Consider the following 17,564-nt stretch of genomic DNA (forward strand, 5'->3'; position numbering starts at 1 on the left):
TATTTCAGAACTTTTCATCCTGTGGATTAAACTATGCTGTCAGCATCAGCACAAACAACAAGAACAAAAATGTTGCTGGAATGGAATAACACTATCCCCCAGCAGTTTACATTGATCTCCCCACCTCCCAAGTGCAATCTCCAAATGCCAGGGAAGCCAAATAAAATGTAAAACAAATATTGTTTTTTGTGGTAGAATATTGTTGTAACACAGAGCTTGTGGATGTCGGTCTCTCTGTGTGATTCTCTCCATTCTCGGTTGCTCAGGGTAGGGCAGAAAGTGAAGCATAAGGACTTCCCAACGGGAAAGAAGTGAAAGAAGTGAAATTGTGAAACTACGATTGCGCTCCGGAAAGAAAAGAGCATAATTAGAAATTATGAAAGTTCCTCCGGAATTGTCAAGTAATCTTTCTCTTTTAGATGCTGATTGTCCTGTTGTGAATTTCAGCATTTCCTGGTTTCCATTACCCTCAGCCTCAATCCACGCCTGTTTGTGGGACGCTGCTGTGCGCAATTGGCGGCCGTGTTTCGCCCACAAATACACAGTCAATTCACTTTACAATATATCCTGTGAAGCGCTTTGAGACACCTCAATGACGCGATGAGGCGCTGTATCAAACGCAAGGATTATTAAATTATTAGTTTGTTTAATTTCCCCTTTCGGAATGGGTATGCATTTTATGCTTTGTGATGAAAATCAGTGTTGGAAATGTAACTTTTTTTTATTGCGAGCCCCTGGTTGTCAGCAACAAAGCATTGACAATTGGGTTACAATACAGTTAGATGTTCTCTGCTATGTATTAACAATGAGCCTCAGCCCCAATCTCACAAGACACGATCCTATAGTCCCCGTAGCATTTTCCTTTCACTACAACAGCCATCATTTGAAATGTATATCAAATTTGTACCGAATTAAGGGCAGTTGTGCACATGCTGGGGATTGTAGAGGCTGCTGAAATGAATGTTGTAAAGGGCTATTACAACCAGCAGATGAAGAAGAGACGTTAGTTTCATTATTCTGGCCTAGATTTGCGCCCAGATAGCAGAGGTGACAGACCAAATGTGCTAATCCACCCCAGTGTTACGTGCATTCACCTGCCCGGTAGACATTATAGAAATTTTGCCTTTACTATAATCCAGCAATTATTACACCAAATCATTTATTTGGTTCGATGAATATCAGTAAAAGAAATTATTGTTAGCTCTGAGATTTATTTTTTCTATGTGGAGTCCATTGTGACATCTTTATGTAACCAAAGGTATGGAAGGTCATGTGGAACTTATAATGACTTGTGTTCAGTTGAATTCAGTAATTTTTATAATTGTAGATCAGTTTTGAACACTAGTACTAATAGCTATACGTTTTAAAACTGTTTTAATTGAGCTTTAAGTGGCAAAACGCTACCTGGGCTCCCCTTGTGACCATTTCATTCCTCATTACCCTCTAATGGCTAGTTATTATTTTCATGTTTAGGGCCTTCCAGCTTATTTTAAGCTATTTTTAATTATTTTTAACCGGCTCCACTCAAGACTTCAATTTCCTTAATGAGACCTTCAGCTATTCATTGTAATAAAACTCTTCATTGCCTTAATTCCTTCATTCAGCTACCTATCAGAGCTGACCCCGTTATTTGCCTCTTTCTCCTTTGCCGTTCCTGAGAGGTTGAAAGAATGGCAAAGGAAAATCTCTTCCGAAACTGGGCCATCATTGGCTTGGAGACAATGTGTGCAAAGCTCAAATCATCACCCATTCTTGGTAAAATTTTGCTTAACGTTCTGATTTGAAAACATTACCTGAAACCCTTCACTTTGTCTAGTCATTCTGTTAATGAGACTATTTATAATTGACAGGTGTTCCACTCGACAAAGCCGATTGCTCAAGCTCGCCTCCTTAGTTGGGGAAAGTTGTTCTAATTTGTTGATGCTGGTTATCGAATGATCCATAAATAGTAAATCAGGGAACATTGTGAATCAAATGGTTGGTGAGGGTCTCTTGCAGTCAATGAATTTCTCAGCAGCGTAATTAACACTTTCACCTTGTCAGTTACTTGTGCCTACTCAGAATCAATAGGAACTACATTGGGGAGAGTGCCCAGTCCCCTAGTTTGTCTCCTAATTAGAGATGGCTACCTGTAATCAATAAGTAACATACCTGGGGAAATATAGTTCTTTATTCAGTCTGTGATTCTTTCTTGTAAACAATCGTTTGAAACCTGAAGAGATTTTGGTGGAGCTCCCTTAGTTACAATGCTCTCAACTCCAATCAAGCTGATTCTCAGTTGGTGTTTTTGTTTGGGTTTAATTAAAATCTGCAGGTGAAAACTGATATCTAAGCCAATTAACTAACGGAAATGCACAGACAAACTTGCATAGAAGCATCATGTGTTTTGCCCACAAATGTACAGTCAATTCACTTTACAGTATGTTCTGTGAAGTGATTTGAGACGTCTCGAAGCTATATCAAATGCAAGGATTATTGTTATTTGTGGAGGTTCTGTTCAAAACACAATTTCTGTGGGAACAATGCATCGAGTGTATACTGTTACTGCTTCTGAAATGCTTCTAAGAAATCACCACTAAGACATAATAGAGGCGTCAGAGACCTCTCTCTGGTCCAATCCATCTGATAAATATCATATCAACTGTAAACTTGACCCCAAAATATGTTTATTGCACTGAAAGGTGAACCTCAGATTTTCTGTTTGTGACACATATATTTTAGATAGAGAAGCCAGCTTGCGAGGTTTCAAACACGGAAATGTGAAGACTTGGCTTTCATCAACTCTATCCCAACCTACTTTAGCTCATGATTTCAACGTGTTTAAAAAGACATTATCCTCTCTGGATCTATAATGGACAATGTTGCAGGCTCCCCGTTTCTCAGCCTGTCTCAGTATCAGTTTGTCTTCAAGCTGTGGCAGATAAGCGGCTGGATCTCAAAGGACAGCACTAATGGATGGCTTGACAAGGGGAAGGCGACAGTCCTTTTTGTTACATAGGATCCTTACCTATTTAAAAAACACATTGCACTCAGACAGTTCAGTTTCTGTGTGATCATTGACAATTGGTGGGTATGCCAGACTGACTGTGCACTTAACCCTCTTCCACCTAGTGATTTTCCATTAAGACTTCTTTGACTCTCATCATATCCAGGGGGTTTGACAGTACAATAAATCGCACTGTGTATCCAGATTTAATAATCAGTAATAAAATTGCTCAGTTCTTCGACTTCTTTGCGAAATCATTTGTTAGCAGCTAAAAAATAGAAAATAAAATCTTTGTTTTTGAGAAGCCAAGAAAGAGTTTTTGCACCGATTCTGAGTGGAAATTCTTTTCATAGTTTCACATTTCTTCCCATCGCAGGTTTGTGTAATTCATAGCATGTACAATGTGTAAGGATTTTTAAAGACAGTGCTTAATAAGGTAACCATGTGGGAACTATTTCTAGTAAGCAGATGTATATCAGGTACGACATGCCAACTTGTAGGATTTCTGCTCCAAAAGGATCTTGTGTCAGAGTTAGGTTCTCATATTGCTATCATGCCTTATTAGTGAGTTATTTTTTAAGAAATCCAGTTAAAATGATGGCATTTTAAGTTCATTCCATGACATTAAACTCACATAGTCTAGGCTGATCCTCCAGTCTAGTGCTGGGGAAGTTTTACATTGTTAGAGGTGCTATCTTTAATATAATAATAATAATCCTTGCATTTGATATAACACCTTATCACATATTTGAGACATCTCAAAGTGCTCCACAGAATACACTGTAAAGTGAATTGACTGGTGAGGTGTTGAACGAAGGTTCCGTCTACCTGTTCAGGTGGATATTGGAAGATCCCACATCATTATTTGAAAAGTGATGTACGTTTCTCCTGGTTTCCTGGCTAACAATCCCCACATTAAATTGGTCATCCACTTCATGGCTGTTGGTAAGATAGTTGTGCGCAAATGGCTGTCACGTTTGCCTGCAATATACAGTCACTACGCTCTATAGTAAATCCTGTGATGCACTTTGAGACGTCCTTGTAACGTGAAAGTGCTGCATCACATGCAAAGATTGTAATTTATGTTGTCGTGTAGGACTGTGGAAACTTCTTGAATTCAGTTTTAATTTGCCACCTGTCTTTCCACAGTACTTAAAATTCAATTTTAGATTAAATTTAAGCATTGTGCTGCATTAAATTTTAAGACAAGATGGTCTGATTGGCTAATACTAAATGGAATTTCAGCCTGTTTGTTGCACAAAATGAACGTTTAATATTAAAATGTTTCCATACATCGGTTGTTATGTGGCTACTTGTGTGTTATTTTTTTAGAAGCCTTTAAAGTGTACCAGCTCCACATATTTGTGGGCAAAATGCCAAAGGAACACTTAGGCAGCAATTGTGTAATTATTCCTCTGTTTGACTACATACCTTTGTTGCAGCTGGAATCTGAACAAGTGTTGTAACACAACTCCCCCTCACCCTCTCCTTTGGTACATTATTTTTTTGCGGCTTTTTTTTTGGTCAATCTCTCTGTCCGCCCTCATTCTCTGCATGAGATCACATATTTTCCGATTCTAGCCCAGTGCCGATGCTCGTGTCTTGCTGTCACTTGGAGCTCTACGAAAATAATAATCTGTAGTAATAAGTCCTTTATGTAAAATTTGAAGTCCTGTAGGAATTCGGAGTCCTGTGGCTCAGTGGTTAGAGCACTCGCTTTGCAAGTGAGAGACCTGAGTTCAATTCCAGGCAGAGGGCGAAACCTTGGGCAAGTTTCCTTACTCCACACAGAGCCTAATAATAATCCCTCCAAAACCAAAAACAATAATAAATTGGTCATTTTCAATCTACGACTGTTTGTGGGACATTGCTGTGCGCAATTGGCTGCCGCGTTCGCCCACAAATATACGGTCAATTCACTTTACAGTGTGTTCTGTGAAGCGCTTTGGGACGTCCTCCTGGCGTGAAAAGCGCTATATCAAATGCAAGGATTATTATTATTATTATATTATTATTATTATGAGGACGTTTTAAAGCGCTTTGCAGAATTTACTGTAATTTGTAGTGACTATATTTTTTAGGTGAACGCATCAGACAATTTGCGCACAGCAATGTCTCACAAACAGCCAATAAGTGAATGCCCAATTTTATCTGGATTACAGTCACTACAGAGATTTTCCAAGGCAACAACAACAACTTGCACTTATATATATACAGCACCCTCCATGCGGGCGAGTGTCCCAGAGAGCTCAGACACTGTTACATCAGAAATATTTAAGACATGTTGATGCAAACAAATGTTACAGCATTGATACTTCTGTGAAATTCGATCCATAGGCTAAAATAGCTTGGGCCAAGAAGTTTTAGGGCAAGCTTTCAGTATAAACTACGGGAACTGGTGAAATATGATGTACATTACATGACTGCACCAATCAGCTAATTAGCAATGAAGTTACAAGTGAGTGAGTTAAATGGGTTTTCCACACAAGTGTGATAGGAATGGTTAGAGTAGTTCATTCAGTTCCATTAAGGACCTTCCATACATAGGATACCAGCAGCGCTCAAAATCCATAGCAGCATGGCAGCCCAAGGCTAGCGTATTATTAGTTAGACTATTACATTTCTCAAACTTTAAAACCCAGTCAGCTTTCAGGTTTAGCATATACAGATCATTACTAGGCTAGTGAATATATGCTCTGATATTCACATGTTAATACATGCATAATATTTGTGCTTTCACACGGAGATTGGAGAGGACTTTCACTGACATTAGAATGAAACACAACCTTGTGTATAGTGAGACCTGGGGTCATAATCCAGAAATCAAAGCCATATGGATGGATTAGTGGAGCTGTGTGTTTATACCCCAGGGCAACTACACAGCAACCTTTTTTTTAAAAACAAAAAAATGTTTTAACATGCATACACGTGAGCTACAAGCATTGCCATGTGTATGGGCATCGGACCCGTGATTTTATGAGTCTGCACAGATGAGATTTTTTCTTAAAAAAAATGAAAGACTGAAACTGCTGTGTGAACAAATGGCAGGTGGTGCGCAGAGGTCATTGCAGGAGGTACAGAGATTCAAAGGTCAGTACAATGGAATTAAGGTCCCAGGTTTACTGCCAGTTCATCTGAAGCACAAATATGCTCATGTTCAAACTAGTAGTAGCAGGAGACCTCTGAAACTCTATAAATTGATAATGTAAAACAGACCAAATGTCAGACTCCATTTTTAACAATGAACAACTATTCCACCTTCAAAGAACGTAAAGTCTGCTGAAGTAATTATTGCCTTCTTTCATTCAAAGATGGTTTCTGTTCAGAACTACCGTCGGGGAGGGTTGAGTTAGCTCCTATTTGACCTCTAAACAGGAGCCGTGAGTAAAATAATGCTCTTCCACCAGCTACTAATGCGTGGCCTTCTCAATTTAAATAGCTATAATCCTACAGCAACATAAATTCAGTCTAGTACTATCTGCGTTGGTTCATTATGTAAAGCAGCAACAACAACTTGCATTTATGTTGGCACCCTTCACACTGGGCAACTCCTCGGAATGCCTTACATTGGCAGAGCCTGACTCCGAGCCAGGGGTTAGAGGAGGTGACCGTAACCATGATCGAAGAGAAAGGTCTTCCTTTTCGACATACAGGCAGACATATTGTGCTTTCTGAAATGCAACAGGGCTCTAACATTCTACCAGCAGTTATTCTAATGTAAAATGTATTTGCTTTAGCCACTTTTAAATTCCTACCTTTGTAATAATCTAGGATGCATTTCTGATTTATTGATGATTTATCGATAGTTCTAATGGAACAGAAAGAGGATTATAGTTTTTTTCTTAATTCCATATCAATACTCGTCAATTAATAAGTATTGGAATCATCGTCATTTTGTTTATATATATGCAGCTATTTCCTGCTATTTTAATATCTTGACTAATGATTATTAGAAAACCTCATAATGAGATTTCATACATATTTCATTGCCCATAATACAGTAAAGCAGCTAATCCAGTGTTTGAAGATATCCCCTCGCGAGTTACTTTGGGAGCTCGCCTTTGCTAGAGTGGAATAAACAGTAAAGGGTTTGAGAACTCGATACATATATTTTCTAGTCACAGTGCTCACGGTTAGCTCTTGAGGATAACAATACTTTGAGTATTGAACATCCAGTAACTTCCAGCGGTCATCCAAGCTAACAAAGAGAGACAGTGCTCTGCAGTATAGTATGTACGTTGCGTTCAACTGAATATCTATACCTATTTTTTTAAATACTAATTCAACTAAGGAATACAGGGTGACCAAAAAGTCATGATAACTACCCTATAATCTAAAACAAATCATAATTTCTTTATGACTTCTTAGACATTGTAATGGTATCTTGACGTTTTGGTTATCCTGTATTTGGAACATATAAGAAAGTAAGATGAGAAAAGTTAATTCCCTCCACAGACAATTCAAGATTTAAGATGGAATGGATTCTACTCAGTCTCCTCAGGGAACCAGGTAAAATGAATAGAAAGTTTCTGAAATGTTTCTCAACCTCAATAAGCTAAATTCTGGGATATTAATCTAACCTTGCAGCTCACACTATTTAACACTGATTCCTACTAGTCGCAGGAGTATAGGAAGCATCAAGCTCCACAGAGGATTTTATCACCTACAACCAGCATTATTTTTCTTAACAACTGCACCAATATCTCTTGAGGATAACAATACTTTGAGTATTATCAATATCACCATAGTGACATTATCTAATGACACCTTAGGAACAGGTGTCGGCCATTCAACTTACTGAGCCCGTTCTGCCATTTCATTAGATCAGGGCAGATCTTTTAGCTTCAGCAAAATGCAGGTAAAATGTGTGACAAAGTCAAAATTGACTGAGGTGACTTTACAATTATTATTTTACCCCTAATAACTATCCACAAATCTTTTCGCATATTTGCCATTCCAACGCATAAAATCTTATTTGCATGTTAATTATGCATTGCAGATCAAAGTTGTGCAACTGTTCACTTTGTATTCCTCATGTATGACATTGTTTTGTTCCTGTTAGCATTTTGAGATGGAATAAAGTGATCAATCTCTTTAGAGACAATAAGTCAGCTTTACAGAAAACATGTCACAAACAGTATCGCCAGAATTATGTTATTGCAAGAGCTAAATGACTTAAATGGAGGTACTTAGAGAATTGCAGCTGAATGCATTCTATATCGAGAGTCAGTTTGATATAAACACTGCACAATTAATATTGCATGCAGTTTCTGTTTATATTGCTTTTCAATCGAATCATGGTTCTGTTAAATTTTAGGTGGCATAGATTTTGTTGCATAATACTGTGTACATTTTAATGGTAAAACAGACAATGTGAAACAACATTCATAATTTTTATAAGATTTCCAAAAATGGAAAAGAAGTTGTCAATTATTGATGTCAGTGATTGGCAGCTTTATTTTGCTCTTTATGATTTTGATTATCTTCGGGTCTTCCAATTGGTGGAATCATTGCTCATTGGGTAGGGATGTGTGTCAAAGTTGTTGGCAAGAGAATAAATACAATAATGTTAAAGTTACTTTCATTTGGTGTAGTGCCTGTAACAGAAAAAAATCTCAAAGCACCTCACAAATGGTTCTATTTTTTGAGTAGTGACTGTTTATTTGGTGGCGAACATGGCAGTCAACTTGCACGCAGCAAATGTCACTCAAACATCCATGAAATGAATGATTTTTTAAAAAAAATCTGGGCAGGATGCAGGGAGAAACTTTCCTCCCTTTTCTGTGATATTTCCTCTAATTCCCTGTCTCACCCAAATGAATCTACGCTGCATCCTCTCAATGGAACTGATATGTTTTCTCTAACGAGCCACTAATAGCTACATTCAGCTTTCCAGCCGCAAGATTTTGTACAGATTCAATATAACTGGCTTGCATTCACACTCCTATATACAAATCGCAGTATCCCATGTTGCCCACAAAGCATACAGTCAATTCATTTTACAGTATATTCTGTGAAGCACTTTGAGACATGTCGAAGATGTGATAAGGAGCTATATCAAATGCAAGCATTTTGTGTTATCATTCATGTTTTTTTTTGGACCTGTTAAACGGCTTTTAAAAATCTGTGCTTCTTCATTCTCCAATCCTTCTGTTCCTCCTTGGTGAACTTTACCATTTAATAATAATATAATAATAATCTTTGCATTTGATATAGCGCTCCTTTCACGTCTTCTAGACGTCCCAAAGCACTTCACAGAATATACTGTAATGTGAATTGACTGTATATTTGTGGGCGAATGCGGCAGTCAATTGCGCACAGCAATGTCCCACAAACAGTCGTGGATTGAAAATGACCAATTTATTATTGTTTTTTTTTGGAGGGATTATTATTAGGCGTTAAGGTATTTTTCCATACATGTTTCTTTTTTCAAAACTGTGCTAAAGCCAGATTTTTCTATGTTGAAGTTCAAAAAAAAAACCATCATGAGCCTTATATTTAATTACCCTACAAACCAGTTTAACTTCTCTGACATTCTTCTTCACGATTTGTGAAGCCTTTAATTTGTTAACATCTGCAAATGTTTCGAGATGATTCCCCCATGCTCCAATGTCCAAATCATTTATTTATGTGAACGAGAGAAGCCTAGCACAGACCACTGGGCATTGTTAATTATAATTCCAGTTTAAAGAATAGCTTAGATATTTTGTTACCAGTGCTGTCCCGTCGTTTAAAGTTTTTTGGGAGAAATAATACAACTTAATAACGTATTGCGCAGTTTGTACAGCCTCAGTAAGTGGAATGCATCCTAACTATACATAGGTCTGAACATGCAGTGTCCTCTGTTCATATCGTAAAGTGATTTACCAAATTATTTAATTATGATAATAATCTTTGCATTTGATATAGCGCCTTATCATACTGTTGAGACATCTCAAAGCGCTTCACAGCATATACTGTAAAGTGTATTTTGTGGGCAAAACGTGGCAGCCAATTGCACACAGCAGTGTCCCACAACCAGCAAATGAAGTGAGTGACCAAATTTATTTTTTTTGAAGGGATTTAACATAAATATAAGATTTATTTTGTAAAACTTTGCAAAATAAGTGTAACATTTAACATGTAACATTTTGTAAAATAAATGTAGTATTTATTTTCGACATTTTGTATCAATGTTAAAAATAAAATGAAAACCTGGTTGGTTTAAGTTTGGGGAGGTTGACTCCAATTTAGCGGTATATTCTCAGAATGTATCATTGGCAAATTATGCCTTCGTGTACCTCTGTAAATTACACGTTTCCCCTCAACATGTGTTGAATGAGCCATTTAAAATTGTATTTATAATAACCTTTGCATCTGATGTATTTTGAAGGTAAAGTAGGGAGCTAACTTATGCACAACCATGTTCCAGCTTGAGTGAATAACCAATTTTAACTAGGTGATTGTTTGCCACAACACTGGGAGAAATTCCCTTTTCTTTTCCAGTCGTGGGGTATTTAATGTCCATCTGAACAGGCAGACGGGACTTTGCTTTAACGCCTCATAGAGAGACGAAGGACAGAACCTCCAACAACAAAGCACTCCCCAGCATTGCATTGAAGTGTCAGCTTAGACTGTGAACTCAAAGTCCTGACATGAGGCTTGAACCCACAACCTTCTGATTCACAGGCAAGAGTGCAACCGTCTGAGCCAGACTGATATCACTGAGCCTCATAACATTTTTATTTGACTTATAAATAGTGATTGTGGAAAGATTTGCATTGCATTTACTGATTAATGTCCGAAAGCCTATTTATTTGACTTTGATGTACAAATGTGCTTCAGGATGTGAAGCACTCAGTGACTCGTGAAAACTGGTCATTTAGTGATCTCAAACTCTTACTTTTTGAGCCAGAAATTTGGGGCATTTTCTTGGCTGAAAGCAGCACAAAAGCTAAACCCCACTGCAACTTTCAGTTTTGAAAATGCCGCACTTTAAACCCCTTTGAGAGAGTGAGAGAGATAAAGACAAAGACACCGTGGGACAGAGAAGGTACTACTATTATTATAGAAGGTAATTTCAAAGAAGCAGAAAAAGGAAGATGCAAAAACACAGAGGGAGAATAAAGCAATGCACAGAGACAAAGAGAGATCGTACATAGAGGAGAACAAATGGAGAGAATGAATACAAACTGAAAGAGGTCACAGCACTTTGGTGTATTTTTCTATGGAATGCTAGGTTGCGGATTCTTATCTATCATCTTCTACACTATATTCACAATCTTGACCCAGACTCTCAGAGGAAGACAGCATGAAGAGGTGAGGTACTTTCCCTTGAAGAGCTGAATAAAATTCCTCATTACATTATGAAGCGCTTTGAGACGTCTCAACGACATGACTATACTAAATGCAAGGATTATTATTATTATTACATTACCGAAGTTTTTGGAATACAGTGGTTGCTGACAGCAAAGGAACAGACATCAACTGTGATGTTCAAAATTGCCCATTAAGGTAAAGTAACTTCCATTTCCATTTCAGTTCATGTACAACAGACACGTCTCATTGTAGCGCATTCTGTGAAAGATCAGCGCACAGGATTAGAAACAAAGGTGTTTTTTTAAAAAAGGGAGGACATAACAATAACAGCTACTCAACAACACAACACGGCAACAAGATAAGTGCTGTGAAACCATTAGCTCCACAGGTCTGTAGGACAATAGTACAGACACAGAAAGAACATGCCTTTCATCATGTCTGGAAGAAACAAATGGATTATTGCACTACTGGAATGAACTCGAGCCTTTTTAGGTTTATTTCATCTTGAAAAACATCTGGCTATCCAGTGCTCTTTAGCAGAGATATAAAAGGACTTGCCGATTGCTGTGTGCTGAGGGACATTCAGTTTAGCTCAAACCATGAAACCGTCAGCTTATAAACGCGGAAATTACTATGAAAGCTCTCACCAGCAAACTCACAACAGTAGAGAAAAAATAATAAATCTGTTCCCTACATGCAGGGGACTATTCAGTTGCGTCTCCTGATGAAGGAAACTTAACAGCTTTTCATTTTGGTAAATAATTGCTTCTCCTTGGCCTTCTTTCATTTCACACGAGTGGATAGTCCAAGCACTTAGAAAGCAGATTTATTAATCCTGCACCTAAGAGTGTACTGCAATAGCGATTGTGGTTAAACTCTCCATTACTAAAATGCTGGTGATAAGGTTTCATAAGAGACTCATTTTTATCTCCTTTTTTTTGTTGTAGCATCTGTGCTCCATAGTACCTCTTCATTTTGTCCAGTTAAAACTTTCATTAATCTTTCACTTAAGCTACAATACTTGCCAAAGCAAATGAATTAAAAAAGCTCACATACTAATAGTTCTACAGCAAGTGACGCAGATAATAAGCTGAGATATTCATTTATAAACTCAGCCTCTCTGCCCCTACCCTTAGGAACTCCATCCCACAATCCCTTTGCCTCGTTCTCTGTCTTACCTCCTTCAAGGCACGTTTCAAGAACCTCCTCTTCGACCGTGCCTTCAATCACCCTCCTACTCCCACCCCTACCCTCCACCCATCCTGATCCCAGTCCCTGCTCGGGTCCAAATCCTTGACTGTCCAGCACCTCGGGACATCCTACCGATGTGAAAGGCGCTATATAAATTTAATTTGTTACTGTTGGAAACAGATGTAGTTACCTCAGCTTTGAGCAGTTTATTCCTAAAATTGTTGCATTAATGGTTTCACCGGGCAATGTATTGAAGTTTACAAATACCTGCAATTTTGAATGAAATCAACTTTTACTAAAGGCTTATGTTTAATTCAATTACAATTGCCCTCATTTTTAAAGCATACTAATGCTCCTAATGATAAAAATGAAATAATAATCCTTACATTCGATGTAGCTCCTTTCACATCAGGAGGGTGTCTCAAGACACTTCGCAGGATATAATGTAAACTGGAGTGACTGTACTTTGTGGGCATAAATGGCAACACAAGCAATGTCCCACAACAAGCCGTGAAGTGGATGACCAATTTTATTGGGGGGTTGTTGCCTGGGAGAAACAGTCCTTTTCAATGCTGATACGCAGATATTTTCATCATAACATTTCTACTTTACACACTAAACCATTTGCTTTGTAACACACTATCTGCTAACACGTCAACAGAACTGAACTGAATTAAGACTACAACTCCAGAGTAATGTTTTTCAATAATGCTTCATCAATACAGCTAGAAGCTGCTGTGTATAAAACCATCACTGTTCAGACTCTACAAATGGAGTGCTATGGTGTTTGGTTGCTCTTGTCAGACGGCCTTTCTCAATGCTTACAAAGCTATAATTCTCGGGAGAGTTTCATCTAAGTATTTTGACCTGTCAAAATTTACCTCAGGAGAAGTTTTTGGTAGAACTTCCAAAGCCTCTTTGCTCCAATAATTGACAACTGACTAACTCCATAATAAAAACATTAGAGAAAGTCAAGATTCACATAATGAAAGGCCACTTTGAGGGCTCCATTTTTTCAATTATTTTCCTCACCCTATCGTTGTTATACTCTCACTAATATTATCTGCACATATTTCTACAGATCAAACATGATGTTGGCAATTACATATTCCCCAGACAATGCAGTTTAAGATTATTCTGGAAGCTAGTTTGATTCAGAGAAAACACAAGAAAGTACAGAATGAGAAAAGGTGACTTAACCTTTTTTCCCTCTTTCCAAACCATATTATTTCATGCATTCCATCTAACCACTCTATCTCCTGAAGGAAAATTCGGCAATGAAAAATCCTTAGTCTGCAAAAAAACTACAAAATATTCATTCATTCATTCTCATCTCTCCGTTATTTGATCTGCTTCCCCTCACAGACAACATTTTTCATCTCCAACCACACTAAATCCACCTTATCCCTTGGAGAACTTGCTCATCTCACTTCCTTCAATATTATTGTATTGTTTTTTGGGGAGGAGTTAATCAACACAGTTTATCAGCTGTTTTGCAGTGTGTCTATTCCACATATCTACTGCTCTTCAAGGAAAGAAAATCTTGCTAATCTCAAATAATCTCCTTATAGTTGTATCATCTGTACATCGAGGCATTCTAAAGAAACCTGGATCACGTCCCCTATCTCCTTTTCTCCCCAAAAAACAAATCCATCTCTGTCAGCCTCTTCTCATTACCTACAGCCCCAAATCCCAGAATCATCCTTGTTAATATCCTCTGAACTTTCTCCAATATATAAATCCTCTTTGAAGTTGGGGAGCCAAACGGCACACAAGATCAGGGTAATTTGTTTTGATTTATAGTCAACGGCTCTTCATATACAATCAAGAATCAGATTATCTTTAATGACTGTAACTTTCCATTGATTGGAAACCTTCAGTGAATGATCAACAACTACAATGAAATGCTTCAACCTCTTCACTTTCACTAATGGGCACCCGCCTATCGTATACAAATATTTAGTGTTTCTGTTTCCAATTTGCATTACTGCACATTTATCTACATTAAAATGCATCAAGGTTGCCATTTTCACCTTTATGACTATCGTTTTGAGCATTATCAGTTATTGCTTGCTTATCATTATACCATCTGGTGAATATATATATATAATAGTGATGTATAGCTACTGTCTATTTTGTGGGCCAAAGTATTACTACTCCCCCTCCCCCGCCCCCCTCCCCCGCCCCGCAAATCAGTCATAGCTCTTTAGGCATTTTGTATGGAAAACATATGAAGTTTCAGGATTCATCAGTTCCAAAGGTAATGCATTCAGACAAGGAATTACAGTGTGATGCAAATGGAGAATTGGACTGTGCGCTACACAAAGCACCCACTAGAGGTGCATCTCCCCTGCACAATGAACCAAATTACTGTACATTCAATCAAATAAATTGGGCATTCGTTTCCCTGAAATCAGTGGCTTTTTTTTTTTTGCTCTTCCCCATTGTTATGTTTATATATCCAAACCTAAATTATACTCCTCTATTCTTGCCAACGTTAAAGCCAAATTGAGCCAATTCCGAGATGATAAAAGTGCTTTGGATTTCCTGTTGTACATTTCAATATAAATGCAAATTGTGGGGAGCAGGGGTTTTACTGAGAAATAAGCCACCAAGGCACATTGAAAGTGGGCAACACGAGTCCAAGGGATAAGTAGCTTATTTACTTACTGATTTTGTTTTCCCTTTTTCTTACTTTTTTGTATAAACCACTCCACACAAATCATTTTTGTGGATTTATATCAGTGTGGTTTCCGGACATGTTGAATGGGGAGTATAAAGACTCTTTTGTTTGAACTCTACACAGAATATGCATCATAAGCACACCACTGCAACAGTCATTTGCACAGTCACCCAAAATAGTTTGCTGGCAACAAGGAATAAATTCCACCTGGGAATTGATTTACCCTATTTAATATTTCAGAGCATCCAGAGTTTTGGAAATTCATAAGAAAGAGCCATAATTGTGAAGCTGTTTTTTTCTAAAAGTTATTTTAAGAACTACAGATAAACAACTTCAGATTTGAGACTGAATTCAACAATTTGTTAAAACCTGGAGGCACTAAAATGGTACATAAATAGAGCAAATTTGGACCCAGGCAGAATTTATCCCCATAAATGAATATATGATTTCAACAATTGATTTAACTGGATTAAAAAGAAATCTGTCGCCTATAAACTGTTGCATATTAATGGAATTTACCGTTATTGAATGTGGTATATTTTATGGAAGAAACATAGGAAACCAGGGTGTATTGAGTAGGAAGGAGATTGATTTAATCATAGAGGGCATGCAAAGGCTATTTGCAATCTTTGGGATCATTTCAAGCATGGGATGAGGTTTCTGAGTAGTTGAACATTTCAAGAAGACTGCCAAGGAGAAGATCACACTTAGCCAATGTTCACACAGCATTATTAGAAAACATCCACTCAACATTGATACCTATTGAGAGATTGTTAGACCTGTTTTCCACAGAGAGTTTGTGTGGAAACACAATATCTGATGTGCTTTATCGGCTCAGCACTATACTTAAGTGTGTAGGTATGACAATATATAAGTGTGCTTCACAGGATGATATTTAGGGCTTTGTGGCTTGCAACCTTGCAAGAGTACCATAACCAGCTGTCTTCTAGGTTTTATAGAGCTGCAATAAAGCTCTATTGCTTCCCTTTATTCCTGTGTTCTTTGTGAAATTTAATTTTTAAATATTCGTTTTCTACAATTAACAAAATGTCTTTCCAATCTATCCTTTACTCTGTTATAATTTTTCCCTTCATCTTTTGACAGTTAGAAACTGCTTAACTACCATCTTTGGCTTTCTTGTCCATTGAATATATATCAATGTATTCATTTGACTTAGTTCTTAGACTTTTTTTTCCTAAGCCCAAAGCAATTCTGAATCTTTCAAATCACNTTTTTTCATCAGTGCCATTCCCTTGGCTTAGTGAAATCAAATTTATCTGGTGGGTTAATGTGAAAAGAAGTTATTTCTCTGTGGTTTCACAGAACCTCTTACCAATTTGCAAGCCTTTTCTCATCCCAGTTCGTCCAATTTCCTGACAATTCACTCTTTTACACTCACTGCCATCAGTTTACATTTGGCTTCTCCTGAATTGGGCTCAGGGTTAACCAACAAAAACAGTCGCTAGTCTTGACGTTCCACTATCTCCAATTGATTTCAGCCTTTCTCCACTTATTCTTTATACTCTCCCAACTCATTTACTTGCCCAAAGGTTACAAATTCTTAGCACTTAATCAGAGGATTCATTCATCACGGTTTTGAGCTCCTGGGATTACAGCGAAGGGTTTCCCTTGACCTATCTGTGAAGTTCAGGACCAAGCAGTGAGGTTGGTTTGTGGTAAACAGGTGAATGGCTGTAGGGAGAGTGTTCTGGCCTACACTGACCTGCCGTTGGGCACCGTGGGGGCTGAGTCAGTTTCACAGTGGCCACTACTGACAAAGCACCTCACATGAGGCCCTCGGGGCCCTTACATGAGGACCTTGGAACTTTGGCTTGCAGGGTTAACTTGAGCTGAGTGGGATGATTCCCTGCCCCTTAGTGACCGCAGTATCAGACACCCGGCTGACCAAAACAAAGAGCCTACCAATACTGATTCACATAAAAAGAATGACCAGAGTAGATTTGACACCCAACAAAATGAATCCTAACCAGTGTCACTGCTTTGAGAATTGAGGGAGAAAAGGATTTTAAAAAAAACTTTTATGGAAGCGGTAATTATTTTGTACAGACAAGAAAGATATTGTTCTATTCTTATTCAAATATTGTCATCGCAAAATTAATATTACTTTAACTGGTCATTACAGGACTCTACGGAATAGAAGTATTACAGTATTATTGCACCTCTTCCCAACAAGATAACCATACATAATTAGCGAGTCTCCTATTAGTAATTGTATAATTTATTTAGCAGCATGTAATCCTTTATTTCTCTCAAATCTTTTTCTGTAATTATTAAAATATCTTTATGTTCTTTCTAAATTATTCCGTGTTACGTAAAGACATTAAGAAACATCTGTAGGAATTGAATTGGAATGTGATAAAACCCAAAAAAAGGAAGCCAGCGCTA

Source organism: Callorhinchus milii, unplaced genomic scaffold, assembly GCF_018977255.1.
Source record: "Callorhinchus milii isolate IMCB2004 unplaced genomic scaffold, IMCB_Cmil_1.0 Scaffold5, whole genome shotgun sequence".
Lineage (NCBI taxonomy): Eukaryota > Metazoa > Chordata > Chondrichthyes > Chimaeriformes > Callorhinchidae > Callorhinchus > Callorhinchus milii.